We start from the raw sequence: 24,362 nt of genomic DNA, 5'->3' as shown, positions 1-24,362 counted from the left end.
ATATATATATATATATATATATATATATATATATATATATATATATATATACAAACCCCGTTTCCATATGAGTTGGGAAATTGTGTTAGATGTAAATATAAACGGAATACAATGATTTGCAAATCCTTTCCAACCCATATTCAGTTGAATATGCTACAAAGACAACATATTTGATGTTCAAACTCATAAACTTTATTTATTTTGTTGCAAATAATCATTAACTTTAGAATTTGATGGCAGCAACACGTGACAAAGAAGTTGGGAAAGGTGGCAATAAATACTGATAAAGTTGAGGAATGCTCATCAAACACTTATTTGGAACATCCCACAGGTGTGCAGGCTAATTGGGAACAGGTGGGTGCCATGATTGGGTATAAAAGTAGATTCCATGAAATGCTCAGTCATTCACAAACAAGGATGAGGCGAGGGTCACCACTTTGTCAACAAATGCCTGAGCAAATTGTTGAACAGTTTAAGAAAAACCTTTCTCAAGCAGCTATTGCAAGGAATTTAGGGATTTCACCATCTACGCTCCGTAATATCATCAAAGGGTTCAGAGAATGTGGAGAAATCACTGCACATAAGCAGCTAAGCCCGTGACCTTCCATCCCTCAGGCTGTACTGCATCAACAAGCCACATCGGTGTGTAAAGGATATCACCACATGGGCTCAGGAACACTTCAGAAACCCACTGTCAGTAACTACAGTTGGTCGCTACATCTGTAAGTGCAAGTTAAAGCTCTACTATGCAAAGCGAAAGCCATTTATCAACAACACCCAGAAACGCCTCCGGCTTCTCTGGGCCCCGAGATCATCTAAGATGGACTGATACAAAGTGGAAAAGTGTTCTGTGGTCTGACGAGTCCACATTTCAAATTGTTTTTGGAAATTGTGGATGTCGTGTCCTATGGACCAAAGAGGAAAAGAACCATCCAGATTGTTCTAGGCGCAAAGTGTAAAAGGCAGCATGTGTGATGGTATGGGGGTGTATTAGTGGCCAAGACATGGGTAACTTACACATCTGTGAAGGCACCATTAATGCTGAAAGGTACATACAGCAACATATGTTGCCATCCAAGCAACATTACCATGGACGCCCCTGCTTATTTCAGCAAGACAATGCCAAGCCACATTCAGCACGTGTTACAACAGCGTGGCTTCGTAAAAAAAAAAAAAGAGTGCGGGTACTTTCCTGGCCCGCCTGCAGTCCAGACCTGTCTCCCATTGAAAATGTGTGGCGCATTATGAAGTGTAAAATACGACAGCTGTTGAACGACTGAAGCTCTACATAAAACAAGAATGGGAAAGAATTCCACTTTCAAAGCTTCAACAATTAGTTTCCTCAGTTCCCAATCGTTTACTGAGTGTTGTTAAAAGGAAAGGCCATGTAACACAGTGGTGAACATGCCCTTTCCCAACTACTTTGGCACGTGTTGTAGCCATGAAATTCTAAAGTTAATTATTATTTGCAAAAAAAAAAATAAAGTTTATGAGTTTGAACATCAAATATGTTGTCTTTGTAGCATATTCAACGGAATATGGCTTGAAAAGGATTTGCAAATCATTGTATTCTGTTTATATTTACATCTAACACAATTTCCCAACTCATATGGAAACGGGGTTTGTATATATATATATATATATATATATATATATATATATATATATATATATATATATACAAACCCCGTTTCCATATGAGCAGCGAGAATACCAAGAAGCGCATATGCCAAATTTTCAAAGAGAACGGCCTACGGATCACGATTGAAGCCAACAAGCAAACCGTCAACTTCCTTGACGTCACTTTCAACCTGAGAAATAACAGCTACCAACCATTCACGAAACCCAACACAACACTCCAATACGTGCACCATGACAGCAACCACCCACCCACCACCACGAAAAGAATACCTACCGGAATCAATAAAAGGCTATCGATGCTGTCATCTAGCAAGGCTGAATTTGACCAAGCAACCCCCCCGTACCAAAAAGCCCTTGATGAAAGCGGATACAATTTCACCCTCACCTATGAACCCACGCCAGGAAACCAGCCAAAAAAGAACAGAAAACGAAACGACATCATCTGGTACAACCCCCCATACAGCAAAAACGTCTCAACTAACATTGGACACAAATTCCTCAATCTGATTGACAAACACTTTCCCAAAGACAACACCCTAAGAAAAGTATTCAACAAGAACAACATTAAATTGAGCTACAGCTGCATGAACAATATACGACAAATCATCTCAAACCACAACAAAACAATTGCAAATGAGCCGTCGGCCCCCGGACAGAGCGACTCCAAAACCAACAAAGGCTGTAACTGTCGAAAGAAACCTGATTGCCCTCTCAACGGGGGATGCTTACAAACATCAGTTGTCTACCAATCTAAGGTAATACGCAAGGACATTAACACATCCGACACATATGTAGGATTAACCGAGGGAGAATTCAAAACCAGATGGAACAATCACAAGGCTTCTTTCAGGAACCAAAACCTGCGGAATACCACAGAACTCAGCAAACACATTTGGGACCTCAAAGACAATAATGTTGAATATTCAATAACATGGCAAATTCTTGCATCCAGCACACCTTACAATAGTGGTAATAAAAGATGCAACCTATGCTTGAAAGAGAAACTGTTTATTATTTACCGTCCAGACCTGTCATCCCTCAACAAGCGCAGCGAAATTGTAACAGCATGCCGCCACAGACGGAAACACCTCCTAGGCAACACATGAGCCAATCACCACGCCCCTACACCAGCCTGCACCCACCCACTCTGTGCCCTATATAAACCATGGTATGTGAATGCTTCCATTAAAATCTCCTGATGATTGAGGGAACCCCTCATGAAACAGGCCTGTAGAGATGAAATAGTCTTGTGATTTTTTTCCCACACATACATATATATATATATATATATATATATATATATATATATATATATATATATATATATATATATATATATATATGTATTTTTGATGTATTTATGTATTGTGAAATAAATAGTGGAGGCAACTCATGGAGGGATTTGTACGCTGACATATGTTCCTCCATGCTGATAGAATGGAGGACAAATGCAGTCAAACAAAACAAACACTGCAATGACAGCATATGTGTGTGTATGTGTGTGTGTGTGTGTGTGTGTGTGTGTGTGTGTGTGTGTGTGTGTGTGTGTGTGTGTGTGTGTGTGGCCAAGGGCTACCAACGGCTGCTATCAGCGCTAAGACGATTACCACACATCATTTGTCATCTGGATGGTGGCAACATATAGCTCTACATTTCATTTAGCACGTCGCCAAGCGTGTGTGTGTGTGTGTGTGTGTGTGTGTGTGTGTGTGTGTGTGTGTGTGTGTGTGTGTGTGTGTGTGTGTCATATTGTAGTGGCCGACTTGATAACAAAAAAAGCATCAACGAAATGGCTTATTTATGTAGCAGAGGTTAGAATGTGTGTTGACTGTTAGCATGCTAACATAGCATGCTAACAGTCAACACACATTAAGGACCACAATATATACCTGTAAAGGTGCACAATAAGCAGAAAAAATACATGCTAGCATTGCTATTTGTGTGCTATCGCTGCAGGTATGCACGTCGGAGAGTTAGCATGATCACAGTTAGCATGCGTCAAGTACCAAAACAGAAAACTCTGAGGTGTATATCTTAAAGATAGCTAGGAAAGCTAGCATGCTAATGTTTGTTACATTCTCCAGGAAACGGTATGCTGAGAAGCTGACGCCGAACTCAAATGCTAACAGTTAGCAGACTGCTCAGATAGCAACAAAGTCATAAACAATACAACACGAGCTAAAAAATGCTAACACTGACATGACAGCTTTACTTGTTTAGCTATTCCTAGAGGTGTAGATAGACCTCACAGTCATTTATGTTGATATTTCACAAATGCTAACTCTTAGCAAAAGTCCACAAAAAAGTTAGCATGATCACAGTTCGCACGGGTCAACTACCGAAATATATCAGTTACCACGCTAGCCAGATAGCATCATGTAACAAAATATTCCACTCCGAGGTGCTTGAACTACGAAACATGCTAATATTAGAAGGCAACATGCCAACTTTAGCATGCTAACGGGTAACGTGCGCAAAGTACCAAAATATATGATTCGGGTGTACACATGCATAATTTGCTAACCAAGCTAACCCTACCGTGCAATTTTTACTTTTTTTATGTGTGTGTTTTTGCAGGTATATAGATCAAGGTGGTATATTTTGATATTTTACAAATGCTAACTCTTAGCAAAATTACACAAAAAAGTTAGCATGATCACAGTTTGCACAGGTCAACTACCAAAACACATCACTCTGGGGTGTCTATCCGAAACAATAGCTAAAAAAAAAGCTAGCATGCTAAAGTTTAAAAATATAATTTTCGTATAAATTGCGTTTGAACGGCAAAAAGTAGTAGCCGAACTGAAATGCTAACAGCCGGCAGACTGGCCAGATAGCGTCATGTAACAAAATATACCAGTCTTGGTTGCAGAAGTTTGCAAAATTAGCTATTGTTTGGGTACTTTTAAAGAGAAAACAGCATGCTAAAATGCTATCGTTAGCAAGATCTGCAAAAAAGTTGACTTAAAAAAAAGTAAGCGAGCATGCGAACAGGTAGCATGCAACACGTACCAAAATGTACGACTCTGAGGTGTGTTCCTGAAAAAAAATTGCTAAGAAAAGCTAGCATGCTAGTGTTGGAACATTTAATTAAGTTAGATAGCAGGCTAACCTCCTCCAACCTCCGAGGACAAAGCTACGAACAATGGGAGACCGGGCTTTCTGCTCCGCCACTCCCAGTTTGTGGAACGCTCTCCCTGACCACCTGAGGGCACCACAGACTGTGAATGCTTTTAAAAAAGGCTTAAAAACCTTCTTTTTAAAAAAAATCATTTTTTTAGATATATGCATACTAGTTTTAGCTATTTGGCTGTTCTAGTTTTTATTTTATTTTTTAGTATCTTTTTATTTTTATTTGTTTTATTACACTAGCACTTTGAGGTTGTTTACTCAATGTAAAGTGCTTTTTTACAAATAAAATCTATTATTATTATTATTATTAAAATTATTATTAAAATCTATTATTATTATTTTTTTTTTTTTTTTTTTTAGATACATGCATACTAGTTTTAGCTATTTGGCTGTTCTAGTTTTTATTTTATTTTTTAGTATCTTTTATTTTTATTTTTTTATTACACTGTAGCACTTTGAGGTTGTTTACTCAATGTAAAGTGCTTTTTTACAAATAAAATCTTTTATTATTATTATTATTAAAATTATTATTAAAATCTATTATTGTTATTTTTTTTTTTTTTTTTTTTTTTTTTAGATATATGCATACTAGTTTTAGCTATTTGGCTGTTCTAGTTTTTATTTTATTTTTTAGTATCTTTTATTTTTATTTTTTTATTACACTGTAGCACTTTGAGGTTGTTTACTCAATGTAAAGTGCTTTTTTACAAATAAAATCTATTATTATTATTATTATTAAAATTATTATTAAAATCTATTATTATTATTTTTTATTTTATTTTTATTTTTTAGATATATGCATACTAGTTTTAGCTATTTGGCTGTTTTAGTTTTTATTTTATTTTTTAGTATCTTTTTATTTTTTTTATTACACTGTAGCACTTTGAGGTTGTTTACTCAATGTAAAGTGCTTTTTTACAAATAAAATCTATTATTATTATTATTATTATTAAAATTATTATTAAAATCTATTATTATTATTATTATTTATTTAATTTTTTTTAGATAAATGCATACTAGTTTTAGCTATTTGGCTGTTCTAGTTTTTATTTTATTTTTTAGTATCTTTTTATTTTTATTATTACACTGTAGCACTTTGAGGTTGTTTACTCAATGTAAAGTGCTTTTTTACAAATAAAATCTATTATTATTATTATTATTAAAATTATTATTAAAATCTATTATTATTATTATTATTATTTATTTATTTATTTTAGATATATGCATACTAGTTTTAGCTATTTGGCTGTTCTAGTTTTTATTTTATTTTTTTAGTATCTTTTTTTATTATTTTTTTATTACACTGTAGCACTTTGAGGTTGTTTACTCAATGTAAAGTGCTTTTTTACAAATAAAATCTATTATTATTATTATTATTAAAATTATTATTAAAATCTATTATTATTATTATTATTTTTATTTATTTTTTAGATATATGCATACTAGTTTTAGCTATTTGTCTGTTCTACTTTTTATTTTTATTTTAGTATCTTTTTATTTTTATTACACTGTAGCACTTTGAGGTTGTTTACTCAATGTAAAATGCTTTTTTTTACAAATAAAATCTATTATTATTATTATTATTATTATTAATTTCCGTAGAAATAGCGTGTTGATGCTGAAAAGCTATCAGTTACCACGCTAGCCAGATAGCATCATGTAACAAAATATTCCACTCTGAGGTGATTGAACTACGAAACATGCTAATATTAGAAAAGCAAAAATGCCAACTTTAGCATGCTAACGGCTAACATGCACGAAGTACCAAAATATATGATTTGGGTGTACACATGCACAATTTGCTAACCAAGCTAACGCTAGCATGCAATTTTTTTATGTGTGTTTTTGCCGGTATATAGATCAAGGTGGTATATTTTGATATTTTACAAATGCTAACTCTTAGCAAAATTACACAAAAAGGTTAGCATGATCAAATTTCGCACGGGTCAACTACCGAAATATATCACTCTGAGGTGTCTATTCGAAACAATAGCTAAAAAAGCTAGCATGCTAAAGTTTAAAAATGCAATTTTCGTAGAAACTGCGTTTGAACGCCGAAAGGTTGTAGCCGAACTGAAATGCTAACAGCCAGCAGACTGGCCAGATAGCGTCATGTAACAAATATAGCGTCATGTTGCAAAACGAGCTATTGTGTAGCTACTTTTACAGGGTTAGTAACTGTTGAGTAGAAAACAGCATGCTAAAATGCTACCGTTAGCAAGATCTAACAAAGACGGACAGGAAGGAGGCGAGGAAGAGGAGGAAGAGGAGTGCTAATGAGTTTGGTCAGAGTGTGGAACAGACTTTTTAAAGCTGCTATCATTCTCATTAATGTCGTCAAGCAGCTGCTGATAGCTGTCATGGACCTCACACTCCAATTATCAACAACACCCGCACACACACACACTGCGAGTGTATCAGTGTGTGTGTACGTGGGTGGAGGCTCAATAAAATACAACTACAGAACCAAGAATTCAACCTACAACCAGAAAAGGCGAGCCGGAACCGTGCTAAAATGCTAACAGTTAGCACGCTAGCCAGGTAGCGTCGAGGGACAAATTATACGGCTCTCGGGCGCAAAAACCTGCAGGGTGTGCTGACAAAAATAAAGCGTGCTAAGAGTTAGCATGTTAGCATGCTAAGAGTTAGCATGTTAGCATGCTAATGCTAGCGTGCTTGATCACTTTAGCACATTTTCCAGGGGTGAGCAAAGCCGTTTGGCTCATTTTGTAACGTGTTCTATGACAAAAAGGGTATAAAAAAATAAATAAAATTAAATAAAAAAAATAAATAAATAAATAAAAAATAAAAAAAAAATATATATATATATATATATATATATATATATATATATATATATATATATATATATATATATATATATATATACAACAAATTATAATTGAGGGATAGATCTGAAGTTTTTAAAACTTTTAAAATGTACACAAATTTTTTAGCACTTTATAAGTGGGCCCTGATAATATTGGTGGGATTGAAAAATAAAATGCACTCATTGATTAAATAATAATGACTCAAAATAAATGTGAGGAAATATTTACCTCACATCAAACATTCTACTTTGAATTTTTTGGGAGGAAAAAATGTTGCTTAGTTTGTGTTTTTGCCCCAAAAATGGTTTTTATTTGACAAAAAAGGTTAAAGGACAAACAAACAAAATAATACAACTAATTATTGACGGTTATATCTGAAGTTGTTCTCGCCATTTAAGCATTGAATGATTTTTTTTTTTTTTTTTTAATCGACTTTTTTTTAACACTTTTATGAGTGGGACCCTTTTGGGTCCCCAAGAATATTAAGTGGGATTTAGAAAAAAATAAAAAATTTGAAATATTTTTGTATATTAATGAACTAAAATCAATGTTATGAAACATCGACCTGTTTTTAATTCGCAACAAATATTACACTTTCAATTTTTGGGACGGAAAGTGTTTTTTTCCCCTTAAAATACAGAGTTTTATTTGACAAAAAGGGTATTAAACATAAAAATGTACAAAAAATGAAATAAATAAAAAGTAATAATTGAAAAAATCTAATGTTGATCTTGTGATTTAAGCATTAAAGTAACAACAACAAAATAAATACTTATTTTAACTACTTTTAGGCATGGGACCCTTTTGGATCCCCAAGAACTTAAGTGGGATATATATATATATATATATATATATATATGTATATATATATATATATATATATATATATATACATATATATACACATATATACATATATATATACATATATATATATATATATATACATATACACATACATATATATATATATATATATATATATATATATACATATATATACACATATATACATATATATATACATATATATATATATATATACATATACACATACATATATATATATATATATATATATACGCATACACATACATATAAATATATATATATACGCATATATATACGCATACACATACATATAAATATATATATATACGCATATATATATATATACATATACACATACATATATATATATATACGCATATATATATATATATATTTATATACGCATATATATATATATATATATATATATATATATATATATATATTTATATACGCATATATATATATATATATATATATATATATATATATATATATATATATTTATATATATATATATTTATAAAACTCATTGCTATAAAAAAGCATTATTCAAAATCAATGTTATAACTTATTGACCTTTTAAGGCTCCAATTAATACTTTTTTTTAATTTTAATTTTGAAAAAATGTTTTACAATCAACACTTTTGGGGGTAAAATGTTGCTCATTTTGTGTTTGTTCCCTTAAAAGAAGGGTTTTATTTTTTACAAAAAGGGTATTAAAAATAAAAAATAAACATAAATTAAAATAAACAAAAAGTTGTCAGGACTTGGTCCTTGGGGTTTGTTTTCCCGGAAGGCAACGGAAAGTTGGCGCGGGCAAGACGGGAATGTACATGGTTTTATTTAACACTATCAAAAAAGAACAAACGAAAGGCGCGCACAATGGCGGAGGTACAAAACTTGGCTAATGAAAACAAAAGACTTGCACAAAGGCAAAAAACTATAAACATGAAACAAAAACTTACTTGTCATGGGACTGTGAACATGGCATGAAGCAGAGTGATGATAACGTGTGATGTTGCCAGGCAGACTAACTGAAAACAATGGACTTAAATACTACAGACATGATTGACAACAGGTGTGTGAGACCGAACGTGAAAACAGGTGCAACAAAACCGAACATAACTAAAACAAAACATGATCACACAGACATGACAAAAGTAATAATTTAATAAATCGCATGTTGATCTCGTGATTTAAGCGTTGAAAGTAACAAAACAAAAAAATAATGACTTATTTTAACTACTTTTAGGCATGGGAGCCTTTTGGATCCCCAATAACTTTAGTGGGATATATATATATATATATATATATATATATATATATATATATATATATATATATATATATATATATATATATATATATATATATATATATATATATATATATATATGTACATATATATACATATATATATATATATACATACAGGTAAAAGCCAGTAAATTAGAATATTTTGAAAAACTTGATTTATTTCAGTAATTGCATTCAAAATGTGTAACTTGTACATTATATTTATTCATTGCACACAGACTGATGCATTCAAATGTTTATTTCATTTAATTTTGATGATTTGAAGTGGCAACAAATGAAAATCCAAAATTCCGTGTGTCACAAAATTAGAATATTACTTAAGGCTAATACAAAAAAGGGATTTTTAGAAATGTTGGCCAACTGAAAAGTATGAAAATGAAAAATATGAGCATGTACAATACTCAAGACTTGGTTGGAGCTCCTTTTGCCTCAATTACTGCGTTAATGCGGCGTGGCATGGAGTCGATGAGTTTCTGGCACTGCTCAGGTGTTATGAGAGCCCAGGTTGCTCTGATAGTGGCCTTCAACTCTTCTGCGTTTTTGGGTCTGGCATTCTGCATCTTCCTTTTCACAATACCCCACAGATTTTCTATGGGGCTAAGGTCAGGGGAGTTGGCGGGCCAATTTAGAACAGAAATACCATGGTCCGTAAATCACGCACGGGTAGATTTTGCGCTGTGTGCAGGCGCCAAGTCCTGTTGGAACTTGAAATCTCCATCTCCATAGAGCAGGTCAGCAGCAGGAAGCATGAAGTGCTCTAAAACTTGCTGGTAGACGGCTGCGTTGACCCTGGATCTCAGGAAACAGAGTGGACCGACACCAGCAGATGACATGGCACCCCAAACCATCACTGATGGTGGAAACTTTACACTAGACTTCAGGCAACGTGGATCCTGTGCCTCTCCTGTCTTCCTCCAGACTCTGGGACCTCGATTTCCAAAGGAAATGCAAAATTTGCATGGTTGGGTGATGGTTTGGGGTGCCATGTCATCTGCTGGTGTCGGTCCACTCTGTTTCCTGAGATCCAGGGTCAACGCAGCCGTCTACCAGCAAGTTTTAGAGCACTTCATGCAAGTATTGAGTATTGTACATGCTCATATTTTTCATTTTCATACTTTTCAGTTGGCCAACATTTCTAAAAATCCCTTTTTTGTATTAGCCTTAAGTAATATTCTAATTTTGTGACACACGGAATTTTGGATTTTCATTTGTTGCCACTTCAAATCATCAAAATTAAATGAAATAAACATTTGAATGCATCAGTCTGTGTGCAATGAATAAATATAATGTACAAGTTACACCTTTTGAATGCAATTACTGAAATAAATCAAGTTTTTCAAAATATTCTAATTTACTGGCTTTTACCTGTATATATATATATATATATATATATATATATATATATTTATATATATATATATATATATATATATATATATATATATATTATGTATACAGTACTTTGGTTGTCATGCTGACAGAGGTGTTGTTTATGTGCATATTTTTCATGTTGAAGCTTTGAATATGTGATCATAAACAAACTGCTGATGACCATAATGAGGTGATAAACGTGTGTGTGTGTGTGTGTGTGTGTGTGTGTGTGTGTGTGTGTGTGTGTGTGTGTGTGTGTGTGTGTGTGTGTGTGTGTGTGTGTGTGTTTAGCAGGTGCTGTAACATTGGAAGGTGCAGCTGCTCACATTGTTGTATTCATCCCAGGAGGAATCGTTTGGAAATTCCATTTTGTCCACTTCCAACGTCCACTTTGCCAGGACAGGTGTTCACTAGCGCCTTCCGTGTGTGTGTGTGTGTGTGTGTGTGTGTGTGTGTGTGTGTGTGTGTGTGTGTGTGTGTGTGTGTGTGTGTGTGTGTGTGTGTGTCATCACGGGATGAAGCGCTCTCTCATTACCTCTGATCGCCTCTTTGACCCCGCATGGTCACCTGAGCGATGAAGAGGCGAGTGTGAAATGTTTATCGATTATTCCGGCGAAGGCGGCGAGGCGCAGAGGGGGGGGAGAGGGGAGGGGGGCGAGAGGGGAGGGGGGCGGGGAAGGGGGAGGAAAGTCCACACTTTGGCGAGCGCACACAGAAGAGGGAATCAAACGAAGCGCAGACAGTGAGCCACGCCGCTCGTGACAGTACCCCCCTCCTCCCCCCCAACAGGTTCATGACAGTACCCCCCCCCTAATAGGACTTTGAACCGACAACCTTTTCTGACAGCAACCTCTCTGATCACAAGTGTTTTGTTGTTCCTGCTCGCCGTCACTTCACCTTTGTTGACGACCGCACTCAGTCACGGACACAACACACACACACACACACACACACACACACACACACACACACACACACACACACACGAGTGTGTGACCTTATTGCAGACACGACTCTGTGCCGTCACATTCGGAATCCCAATAAAGTTAGAATTTATTCAAGTGGTGACATTTGAACTCTGCTGCCTCCAAATTACGAAGACGACACTTGTGGCATTTCACACAAACACACACACATACAAACACACACACACACACTTTCTTGTATTTCTTACCTTCTTGGTACCTGAGAAAAAAGCCTCCCTCTTTAGGACCAGCCTTTCTAGATATATAAAGAAGTGTATTTACAACATTAATAATATATACATACTATGTAAATATAATAATGCTTGTGAAAAATTAGTTGGAATCTCACAAGAAAAACTTAGAATTTTGGCAGCATTATAATAAAAGTCGGAATTTTACTCAACGCAAGTGAGTTTTATTATAATATTGCACAAATGTTCCATTTTTCTTGTAACATTTTCACTTGCGTTGAGTAAAATTCCGACTTTTATTATAATATTGCACAAATGTTCCGTTTTTCTTGTAACATTTTCACTTGCGTTGAGTAAAATTCCGACTTTTATCAAAATATTGCACAAATGTTCCGTTTTTCTTGTAACATTTTCACTTGCGTTGAGTAAAATTCTGACTTTTATTATAATATTGCACAAATGTTCCGTTTTTCTTGTAACATTTTCACTTGCGTTGAGTAAAATTCTGACTTTTATTATAATATTGCACAAATGTTCCGTTTTTCTTGTAATATTTTCACTTGCGTTGAGTAAAATTCTGACTTTTATCATAATATTGCACAAATGTTCCGTTTTTCTTGTAACATTTTCACTTGCGTTGGGTAAAATTCCGACTTTAATTATAATATTGCACAAATGTTCCGTTTTTCTTGTAACATTTTCACTTGCGTTGAGTAAAATTCCGACTTTTATCATAATATTGCACAAATGTTCCGTTTTTCTTGTAACATTTTCACTTGCGTTGAGTAAAATTCCGACTTTTATTATAATATTGCACAAATGTTCCGTTTTTCTTGTAACATTTTCACTTGCGTTGAGTAAAATTCCGACTTTTATCAAAATATTGCACAAATGTTCCGTTTTTCTTGTAACATTTTCACTTGCGTTGAGTAAAATTCTGACTTTTATTATAATATTGCACAAATGTTCCGTTTTTCTTGTAACATTTTCACTTGCGTTGAGTAAAATTCTGACTTTTATTATAATATTGCACAAATGTTCCGTTTTTCTTGTAATATTTTCACTTGCGTTGAGTAAAATTCTGACTTTTATCATAATATTGCACAAATGTTCCGTTTTTCTTGTAACATTTTCACTTGCGTTGGGTAAAATTCCGACTTTAATTATAATATTGCACAAATGTTCCGTTTTTCTTGTAACATTTTCACTTGCGTTGAGTAAAATTCCGACTTTTATCATAATATTGCACAAATGTTCCGTTTTTCTTGTAACATTTTCACTTGTGTTGAGTAAATTTCCGACTTTTATTATAATATTGCACAAATGTTCCGTTTTTCTTGTAACATTTTCACTTGCGTTGAGTAAAATTCCGACTTTATTATAATATTGCACAAATGTTCCGTTTTTCTTGTAACATTTTCACTTGCGTTGAGTAAAATTCCGACTTTTATCATAATATTGCACAAATGTTCCGTTTTTCTTGTAATATTTTCACTTGTGTTGAGTAAATTTCCGACTTTTATTATAATATTACACAAATGTTCCGTTTTTCTTGTAACATTTTCACTTGCCTTAAGTAAAATTCCGACTTTTTATATAATATTGCATAAATGTTCCGTTTTTCTTGTAACATTTTCACGTGCGTTGAGTAAATTTCCGACTTTTATTATAATATTACACAAATGTTCCGTTTTTCTTGTAACATTTTCACTTGCGTTGAGTAAAATTCCGACTTTTATCATAATATTGCACAAATGTTCCGTTTTTCTTGTAATATTTTCACTTGTGTTGAGTAAATTTCCGACTTTTATTATAATATTGCACAAATGTTCCGTTTTTCTTGTAACATTTTCACTTGCGTTGAGTAAAATTCCGACTTTTATCATAATATTGCACAAATGTTCCGTTTTTCTTGTAACATTTTCACTTGTGTTGAGTAAATTTCCGACTTTTATTATAATATTGCACAAATGCTCCGTTTTTCTTGTAACATTTTCACTTGCGTTGAGTAAAATTCTGACTTTTACTATAATATTGCACAAATGTTCCGTTTTTCTTGTAACATTTTCACTTGCATTGAGTAAAATTCCAACTTTTATTATAATATTGCATAAATGTTCCGTTTTTCTTGTAACATTTTCACTTGCGTTGAGTAAAATTCTGACTTTTATCATAATATTGCACAAATGTTCCGTTTTTCTTGTAACATTTTCACTTGTGTTGAGTAAAATTCCGACTTTTATTATAATATTGCACAAATGTTCCGTTTTTCTTGTAACATTTTCACTTGCGTTGAGTAAATTTCCGACTTTTATTATAATATTGCACAAATGTTCCGTTTTTCTTGTAATAAGTTTTTCCCGTGAAATTCCAACTCATTTTTCACAAGCAATGTTATAGGTGCATAGTATGTGAAAATGTTTCAAGAAAAACGGAACATTTGTGCAATATTATAATAAAAGTCGGAATTTTACTCAACGCAAGTGAAAATGTTACAAGAAAAACTGAACATTTGTGCAATATTATGATAAAAGTCAGAAATTTACTCAACGCAAGTGAAAATGTGACAAGAAAAACGGAACATTTGTGCAATATTATAATAAAAGTTGGAATTTTACTCAACGCAAGTGAAAATGTTACAAGAAAAACGGAACATTTGTGCAATATTATAATAAAAGTTGGAATTTTACTCAACGCAAGTGACTTTTATTATAATATTGCACAAATGTTCCGTTTTTCTTGTAACATTTTCACTTGCGTTGAGTAAAATTCCGACTTTTATTATAATATTGCACAAATGTTCTGTTTTTCTTGTAACATTTTCACTTGCGTTGAGTAAAATTCTGACTTTTATTATAATATTGCACAAATGTTCCGTTTTTCTTTTAACATTTTCACTTGCGTTGAGTAAAATTCCGACTTTTATCATAATATTGCACAAATGTTCCGTTTTTCTTGTAACATTTTCACTTGCGTTGAGTAAAATTCCGACTTTATTATAATATTGCACAAATGTTCCGTTTTTCTTGTAACATTTTCACTTGTGTTGAGTAAATTTCCGACTTTTATTATAATATTGCACAAATGTTCCGTTTTTCTTGTAACATTTTCACTTGCGTTGAGTAAAATTCCGACTTTATTATAATATTGCACAAATGTTCCGTTTTTCTTGTAACATTTTCACTTGTGTTGAGTAAATTTCCGACTTTTTAATAATAGTGCACAAATGTTCCGTTTTTCTTGTAACATTTTCACTTGCGTTGAGTAAAATTCCGACTTTTATCATAATATTGCACAAATGTTCCGTTTTTCTTGTAACATTTTCACTTGCGTTGAGTAAAATTCCGACTTTTATCATAATATTGCACTAATGTTCCGTTTTTCTTGTAACATTTTCACTTGCGTTGAGTAAATTTCCGACTTTTTAATAATATTGCACAAATGTTCCGTTTTTCTTGTAACATTTTCACTTGCGTTGAGTAAAATTCTGACTTTTATTATAATATTGCACAAATGTTCCGTTTTTCTTGTAACATTTTCACTTGCGTTGAGTAAAATTCCGACTTGTATTATAATATTGCACAAATGTTCCGTTTTTCTTGTAACATTTTCACTTGCGTTGAGTAAATTTCCGACTTTTATTATAATATTGCACAAATGTTCCGTTTTTCTTGTAACATTTTCACTTGCGTTGAGTAAAATTCCGACTTTTATTATAATATTGCACAAATGTTCTGTTTTTCTTGTAACATTTTCACTTGCGTTGAGTAAAATTCCAACTTTTATTATAATGCTGCCAAAATTCTAAGTTTTTCCCGTGAAATTCCAACTCATTTTACACAAGCAATGTTATATGTGCATAGTATGTGAAAATGTTTCAAGAAAAACGGAACATTTGTGCAATATTATAATAAAAGTCGGAATTTTACTCAACGCAAGTGAAAATGTTACAAGAAAAACTGAACATTTGTGCAATATTATGATAAAAGTCAGAAATTTACTCAACGCAAGTGAAAATGTGACAAGAAAAACGGAACATTTGTGCAATATTATAATAAAAGTTGGAATTTTACTCAACGCAAGTGAAAATGTTACAAGAAAAACGGAACATTTGTGCAATATTATAATAAAAGTTGGAATTTTACTCAACGCAAGTGACTTTTATTATAATATTGCACAAATGTTCCGTTTTTCTTGTAACATTTTCACTTGCGTTGAGTAAAATTCCGACTTTTATTATAATATTGCACAAATGTTCTGTTTTTCTTGTAACATTTTCACTTGCGTTGAGTAAAATTCTGACTTTTATTATAATATTGCACAAATGTTCCGTTTTTCTTTTAACATTTTCACTTGCGTTGAGTAAAATTCCGACTTTTATCATAATATTGCACAAATGTTCCGTTTTTCTTGTAACATTTTCACTTGCGTTGAGTAAAATTCCGACTTTATTATAATATTACACAAATGTTCCGTTTTTCTTGTAACATTTTCACTTGTGTTGAGTAAATTTCCGACTTTTATTATAATATTGCACAAATGTTCCGTTTTTCTTGTAACATTTTCACTTGCGTTGAGTAAAATTCCGACTTTATTATAATATTGCACAAATGTTCCGTTTTTCTTGTAACATTTTCACTTGTGTTGAGTAAATTTCCGACTTTTTAATAATAGTGCACAAATGTTCCGTTTTTCTTGTAACATTTTCACTTGCGTTGAGTAAAATTCCGACTTTTATCATAATATTGCACAAATGTTCCGTTTTTCTTGTAACATTTTCACTTGCGTTGAGTAAAATTCCGACTTTTATCATAATATTGCACTAATGTTCCGTTTTTCTTGTAACATTTTCACTTGCGTTGAGTAAATTTCCGACTTTTTAATAATATTGCACAAATGTTCCGTTTTTCTTGTAACATTTTCACTTGCGTTGAGTAAAATTCTGACTTTTATTATAATATTGCACAAATGTTCCGTTTTTCTTGTAACATTTTCACTTGCGTTGAGTAAAATTCCGACTTGTATTATAATATTGCACAAATGTTCCGTTTTTCTTGTAACATTTTCACTTGCGTTGAGTAAATTTCCGACTTTTATTATAATATTGCACAAATGTTCCGTTTTTCTTGTAACATTTTCACTTGCGTTGAGTAAAATTCCGACTTTTATTATAATATTGCACAAATGTTCTGTTTTTCTTGTAACATTTTCACTTGCGTTGAGTAAAATTCCAACTTTTATTATAATGCTGCCAAAATTCTAAGTTTTTCCCGTGAAATTCCAACTCATTTTTCACAAGCAATGTTATATGTGCATAGTATGTGAAAATGTTTCAAGAAAAACGGAACATTTGTGCAATATTATAATAAAAGTCGGAATTTTACTCAACGCAAGTGAAAATGTTACAAGAAAAACTGAACATTTGTGCAATATTATGATAAAAGTCAGAAATTTACTCAACGCAAGTGAAAATGTGACAAGAAAAACGGAACATTTGTGCAATATTATAATAAAAGTTGGAATTTTACTCAACGCAAGTGAAAATGTTACAAGAAAAACGGAACATTTGTGCAATATTATAATAAAAGTTGGAATTTTACTCAACGCAAGTGACTTTTATTATAATATTGCACAAATGTTCCGTTTTTCTTGTAACATTTTCACTTGCGTTGAGTAAAATTCCGACTTTTATTATAATATTGCACAAATGTTCTGTTTTTCTTGTAACATTTTCACTTGCGTTGAGTAAAATTCTGACTTTTATTATAATATTGCACAAATGTTCCGTTTTTCTTTTAACATTTTCACTTGCGTTGAGTAAAATTCCGACTTTTATCATAATATTGCACAAATGTTCCGTTTTTCTTGTAACATTTTCACTTGCGTTGAGTAAAATTCCGACTTTATTATAATATTGCACAAATGTTCCGTTTTTCTTGTAACATTTTCACTTGTGTTGAGTAAATTTCCGACTTTTATTATAATATTGCACAAATGTTCCGTTTTTCTTGTAACATTTTCACTTGCGTTGAGTAAAATTCCGACTTTATTATAATATTGCACAAATGTTCCGTTTTTCTTGTAACATTTTCACTTGTGTTGAGTAAATTTCCGACTTTTTAATAATAGTGCACAAATGTTCCGTTTTTCTTGTAACATTTTCACTTGCGTTGAGTAAAATTCCGACTTTTATCATAATATTGCACAAATGTTCCGTTTTTCTTGTAACATTTTCACTTGCGTTGAGTAAAATTCTGACTTTTATCATAATATTGCACTAATGTTCCGTTTTTCTTGTAACATTTTCACTTGCGTTGAGTAAATTTCCGACTTTTTAATAATATTGCACAAATGTTCCGTTTTTCTTGTAACATTTTCACTTGCGTTGAGTAAAATTCTGACTTTTATTATAATATTGCACAAATGTTCCGTTTTTCTTGTAACATTTTCACTTGCGTTGAGTAAAATTCCGACTTGTATTATAATATTGCACAAATGTTCCGTTTTTCTTGTAACATTTTCACTTGCGTTGAGTAAATTTCCGACTTTTATTATAATATTGCACAAATGTTCCGTTTTTCTTGTAACATTTTCACTTGCGTTGAGTAAAATTCCGACTTTTATTATAATATTGCACAAATGTTCTGTTTTTCTTGTAACATTTTCACTTGCGTTGAGTAAAATTCCGACTTTTATTAAAATATTGCACAAATGTTCCGTTTTTCTTGTAACATTTTCACTTGCGTTGAGTAAAATTCCAACTTTTATTATAATGCTGCCAAAATTCTAAGTTTTTCCCGTGAAATTCCAACTCATTTTTCACAAGCAATTTTATATGTGCATAGTATGTGAAAATGTTTCAAGAAAAACGGAACATTTGTGCAATATTATAATAAAAGTCGGAATTTTACTCAACGCATGTGAAAATGTTACAAGAAAAACGGAACATTTGTGCAATGTTATAATAAAAGTCGGAATTTTACTCAACGCAAGGGAAAATGTTACAAGAAAAACGGAACATTTGTGCAATATTATAATTAAAGTCGGAATTTTACTCAACGCAAGTGAAAATGTGACAAGAAAAACGGAACATTTGTGCAATATTATAACAAAAGTCGGAATTTTACTCAACGCAAGTGAAAATGTTACAAGAAAAACGGAACATTTATGCAATATTATAATAAAAGTCGGAATTTTACTCAACGCAAGTAAAAATGTTACAAGAAAAACGGAACATTTATGCAATATTATAATAAAAGTCGGAATTTTACTCAACGCAAGTGAAAATGTTACAAGAAACACGGAACATTAGTGCAATATTATAATAAAAGTCGGAATTTTACTCAACGCAAGTGAGAATGTTACAAGAAAAACGGAACATTTATGCAATATTATAATAAAATTCGGAATTTTACTCAACGCAAGTGAAAATGTTTCAAGATAAACGGAACATTTGTGCAATATAATAAAAGTCGGAATTTTTCTCAACGCAAGTGAAAATGTTACAAGAAAAACGGAACATTTGTGCAATATTATAATAAAAGTCGGAATTTTACTCAACGCAAGTGAAAATGTTACAAGAAAAACGGAACATTTGTGCAATATTATAATAAAAGTCGGAATTTTACTCAACGCAAGTGAAAATGTTACAAGAAAAATGGAACATTTGTGCAATATTATAATAAAAGTCGGAATTTTACTCAACGCAAGTGAAAATGTTACAAGAAAAACGGAACATTTGTGCAATATTATAATAAAAGTTGGAATTTTACTCCATAACAGTCGCAATTTTACAAGAAAAGCTTAACATTTTGTCAATTTTATGAAAAGAGTCGTAGTTAGAAAAAACTTTAAAATGTTGGCAATATTATAATAATAATCGGAATTTTGCCCGCGACCTTGAAAGGGACAAGCGGTAGAAAATGGATGGTTGGATAATCGGAATTTTACTTGGCAAAATGATGACAAAAGTCATAATTTTACTCAAAAGAATGGGCAATATTGTGATAAAAGTCTGAATTTTCTATGACAAATGTCAACATTTTGCATTAAAAAGTAATAATTTTACTCAACGCAAGTCAAAATTTTACAAGGAAAAAAATGAAAATTTGCGCAATGTTATGATAAAAGTTGGAATTTTACTCAATAACAGTCGCAATTTTACAAGAAAAGCTTAACATTTTGGCGATTTTATGAAAAGAGTCGTAACTTAACTCGACAAAAGTCACAATTTTATAAGAGAACTTTTTAATGTTGGCAATATTATAATAATAATCGGAATTTACTTGGCAAAATGATGACAAAAAGTCATCATTTTACTCCAAAAAATGTCACTATTTTACAAGAACAATACAAAAATTGGCAATATTGTGATAAAAAACGGAACATTTGTGCAATATTATAATAAAAGTCGGAATTTTACTCAACTCAAGTGAAAATGTTACAAGAAAAACCGAACATTTGTGCAATATTATGATAAAAGTCGGAATTTTACTCAACGCAAGTGAAAATGTTACAAGAAAAACGGAACATTTATGCAATATTATAATAAAAGTTGGAATTTTACTCAACGCAAGTGAAAATGTTACAAGAAAAACGGAACATTTATACAATATTATATAAAAAGTCGGAATTGTACTCAAGGCAAGTGAAAATGTTACAAGAAAAACGGAACATTTGTGCAATATTATGATAAAAGTCTGAATTTTTCTCAACGCAAGTGAAAATGTTTCAAGAAAAACGGAACATTTGTGCAATATTATAATAAAAGTTGGAATTTTACTCAACGCAAGTGAAAATCTTACAAGAAAAACGGAACATTTGTGCAATATTATAACAAAAGTCGGAATTTTACTCAACGCAAGTGAAAATGTTACATGAAAAAAGGAACATTTGTGCAATGTTATAATAAAAGTCGGAATTTTACTCAACACAAGTGAAAATGTTACAAGAAAAACAGAACATTTGTGCAATATTTTAATAAAAATCGGAATTTTACTCAACACAAGTGAAAATGTTACAAGAAAAATGGAATATTTGTGCAATATTATAATAAAAGTCGGAATTTTACTCAACTCAAGTGAAAATGTTACAAGAAAAACGGAACATTTGTGCAATATTATAATAAAAGTCGGAATTGTACTCAACGTAAGTGAAAAAGTTACAAGAAAAACGAACATTTTGACGATTTTATGAAAAGAGTCGTAACTTAACTCGACAAAAGTCACAATTTTATAAGAGAACTTTTTAATGTTGGCAATATTATAATAATAATCGGAATTTTACTTGGCAAAATGATGACAAAAAGTCATAATTTTACTCAAAAACATGTCACTATTTTACAAGAACAACACAAAAATTGGCAATATTGTGAAAAAAGTCTGAATTTTATATGACAAATGTCACCATTTTGCATTAAAAAGTAATTATCTTACATAAAAAAAATTAATAATTTTACGAGCAAATATTGCAATATTACAGAAACAGAAAGAATATGAGAAATTGTTCTCAATTTTATAAGAAAAAAGTCGACACATTGTGAGAAAAAGACTATTTTTAGTTTTTTATGTCTGTTTTTTTTTTTTATTTACTTCAAGTTATTACAGTATGTCTCTATATACATATTTATTAATTTTATTAATTTTGGCCAAAGGGGGCGCATTACAATTTTTTACACACACTTGTTATTTCATATGTTGACCAGAGGGGGGCACTTTTAAAAGCGCCACAAAAATCCCTCCTTTTTGGGATCATCCTCATTTTGACCAGCAGGGGTGCCAATGAGACATTGTCTATTAGATGCAATGTTATTGATTTATGTCATCACTTGTTCACACCTCCTCATATGGAAGGTACTTTTCCTTCTTCATGTCTCAAGAAGGCTAGAAATACAAGAACACACACACACACACGAGTCAACAAAGGTTAACTCCTCACCGTGTGACACACAATGCAAAAATCAATCGCAGTTCAAATCAAAACAAACAAAAGGCAAGAAACAATGAAATTGGTAGCTTACAGTTTGCACTTTTGCCGACTGTAGCACTTTTAAACATGTAGCAAGTTAAACATGTGCCCGCAAAAATTAAATAAAACAATTGACATTTTTACAAATTTTAGTCAAGTATCATGCCTTCTGATACTGGGCAGCAACTTAGAAACATGCTAACCTTTCATGTTAGCATTTTAACGTTAGCATGCTAACAATTTATGCTAAAATTTTAGCTCATTTTATCCTAAAATTAATGGCTTTTGATCCATGTCGCTATCTTGGAAATATGCTGACTTGCATATCTTATCATGCTAACGATAGCACGCTAACACTTTCTGCTAGTATTTGAGATAACACCGTCCCTCGGGGAGTTTGTTTTTGTGTGATTGTTGCGTAAAATTTCACCGCCGCTTTTCAGGAAGTTGTTATCAAAGTTTCAAGGTTTATTTTTTGTAATAATTTTAGGATTTTATTAATTCGATAAAGACGTTTAAAGTGTTTTGAAGGTGGTTAGAATTGGCGTTAAATTTAGAAAACTGTTAGCAAATGCTAACATAGCATGCTAAAATTAACGCATGTCTGACGTGCCAACATATATGACTGTGAGATGTAAACATGTAAAATAATTGCAGGTGTACACATATTTTTGATATTTCACACATGCTAACTCTTGACAAAAATATCTATAAAAGTTAGCATGCTCAAAATTAGCATGCGTCGAGTACCAAAATGTATACTTCTGAGGTATATTTAAAGAAAATAGCTAGAAATAAAAAAAAGAGCTAGCATACTAGAAATTTTAATTCTGGTAGACATTGCGTGTGAATGCTGGGTAGCTGAAGCCGAACGGAAACCCTGAACAGTTAGCAGACTGGTGAGATAGCGTCAAAGGACAAAATCATGCACAATTAGCTAAAAAATCGAACCAAGGATTTTATGCTATATTTTTTTTTACAGGTATCAGAGTCAGATATTTTTTTACTTCTCACATGCTTACTGTTACATCTGAAAAAAAACCTTGCAAGGTGACATTAGCATGCTAAAATGCTAATGTTAGTAAGATAAGCAAAAATATTTATAAAAAAGCTAGCATTCTAACATTCTAAAATGACAATTTGTCAAGGGACGACTACACGGCTAAAATGATTAGTGAATATGAACATACTCCATCATTATGAAGTATTAATCAGTCCCTGTTGGATTATTTTTGTGATTGTTGGCGAAAATTTCAGCGTAGCTTTTCAGAAAGTTGTGATCATTTTTTAAATCATTTTAGTATTTGATCAATTCAATAGACATTTTAAGTGTTCTGAAGGAGGAATTGGCGTTAAATTTAGAAAACTGTTAGCCAATGCTAACAAAGCATGCTAACAGTTAACGCATGTCTGAACATGCAAAATAATTGCTATTTTGCTTTTGCTATTTTTGCAAGTGTACACCTCCGAGTCGTACATTTTGATATTTCACATATGCTAACTCTTGATAAAAAATATCTGTAAAAGTTAGCATGCTCACAGTTAGCATGTGTCAAGTACCAAAATATGAATTCAAGTGTTCTGAAGGAGATTAGAATTGGCGTTAAATTTAGAAAACTGTTAGCAAATGCTAACAAAGCATGCTAACAGTTAACGCATGTCTGAACATGTAAAATAATTGCTATTCTGCTTTTGCTATTTTTGCAGGTGTACACCTCCGAGTCGTACATTTTGATATTTCACATATGCTAACTCTTGATAAAAATATCGATAAAAGTTAGCATGCTCACCAGTTAGCATGTGTCAAGTACCAAAATATGAATTCAAGTATTCTGAAGGAGGAATTGGCGTTAAATTTAGAAAACTGTTAGCAAATGCTAACAAAGCATGCTAACACTTAACGCATGTCTGAACATGTAAAATAATTGCTATTTTGCTTTTGCTATTTTTGCAGGTGTACACCTCCGAGTCATACATTTTGATATTTCACATATGCTAACTCTTGATAAAAATATCTGTAAAAGTTAGCATGCTCACCAGTTAGCATGTGTCAAGTACCAAAATATGAATTCAAGTGTTCTGAAGGAGATTAGAATTGGCGTTAAATTTAGAAA

General features: G+C 32.1%; 1 protein-coding gene across 4 annotated transcripts in view; it reads right to left on the bottom strand.

Moving 5' to 3' along the window:
* Nucleotides 1-24,362, bottom strand: part of npas3 (neuronal PAS domain protein 3) — a 296,737-nt gene that overhangs the window by 236,417 nt on the left and 35,958 nt on the right. The window lies entirely within an intron of this gene.

Source organism: Nerophis lumbriciformis, linkage group LG26, assembly GCF_033978685.3.
Source record: "Nerophis lumbriciformis linkage group LG26, RoL_Nlum_v2.1, whole genome shotgun sequence".
Lineage (NCBI taxonomy): Eukaryota > Metazoa > Chordata > Actinopteri > Syngnathiformes > Syngnathidae > Nerophis > Nerophis lumbriciformis.
The sequence above is the reverse complement of the archived record's forward strand: the minus strand, read 5'-3'. Positions and strand labels throughout refer to the sequence as shown.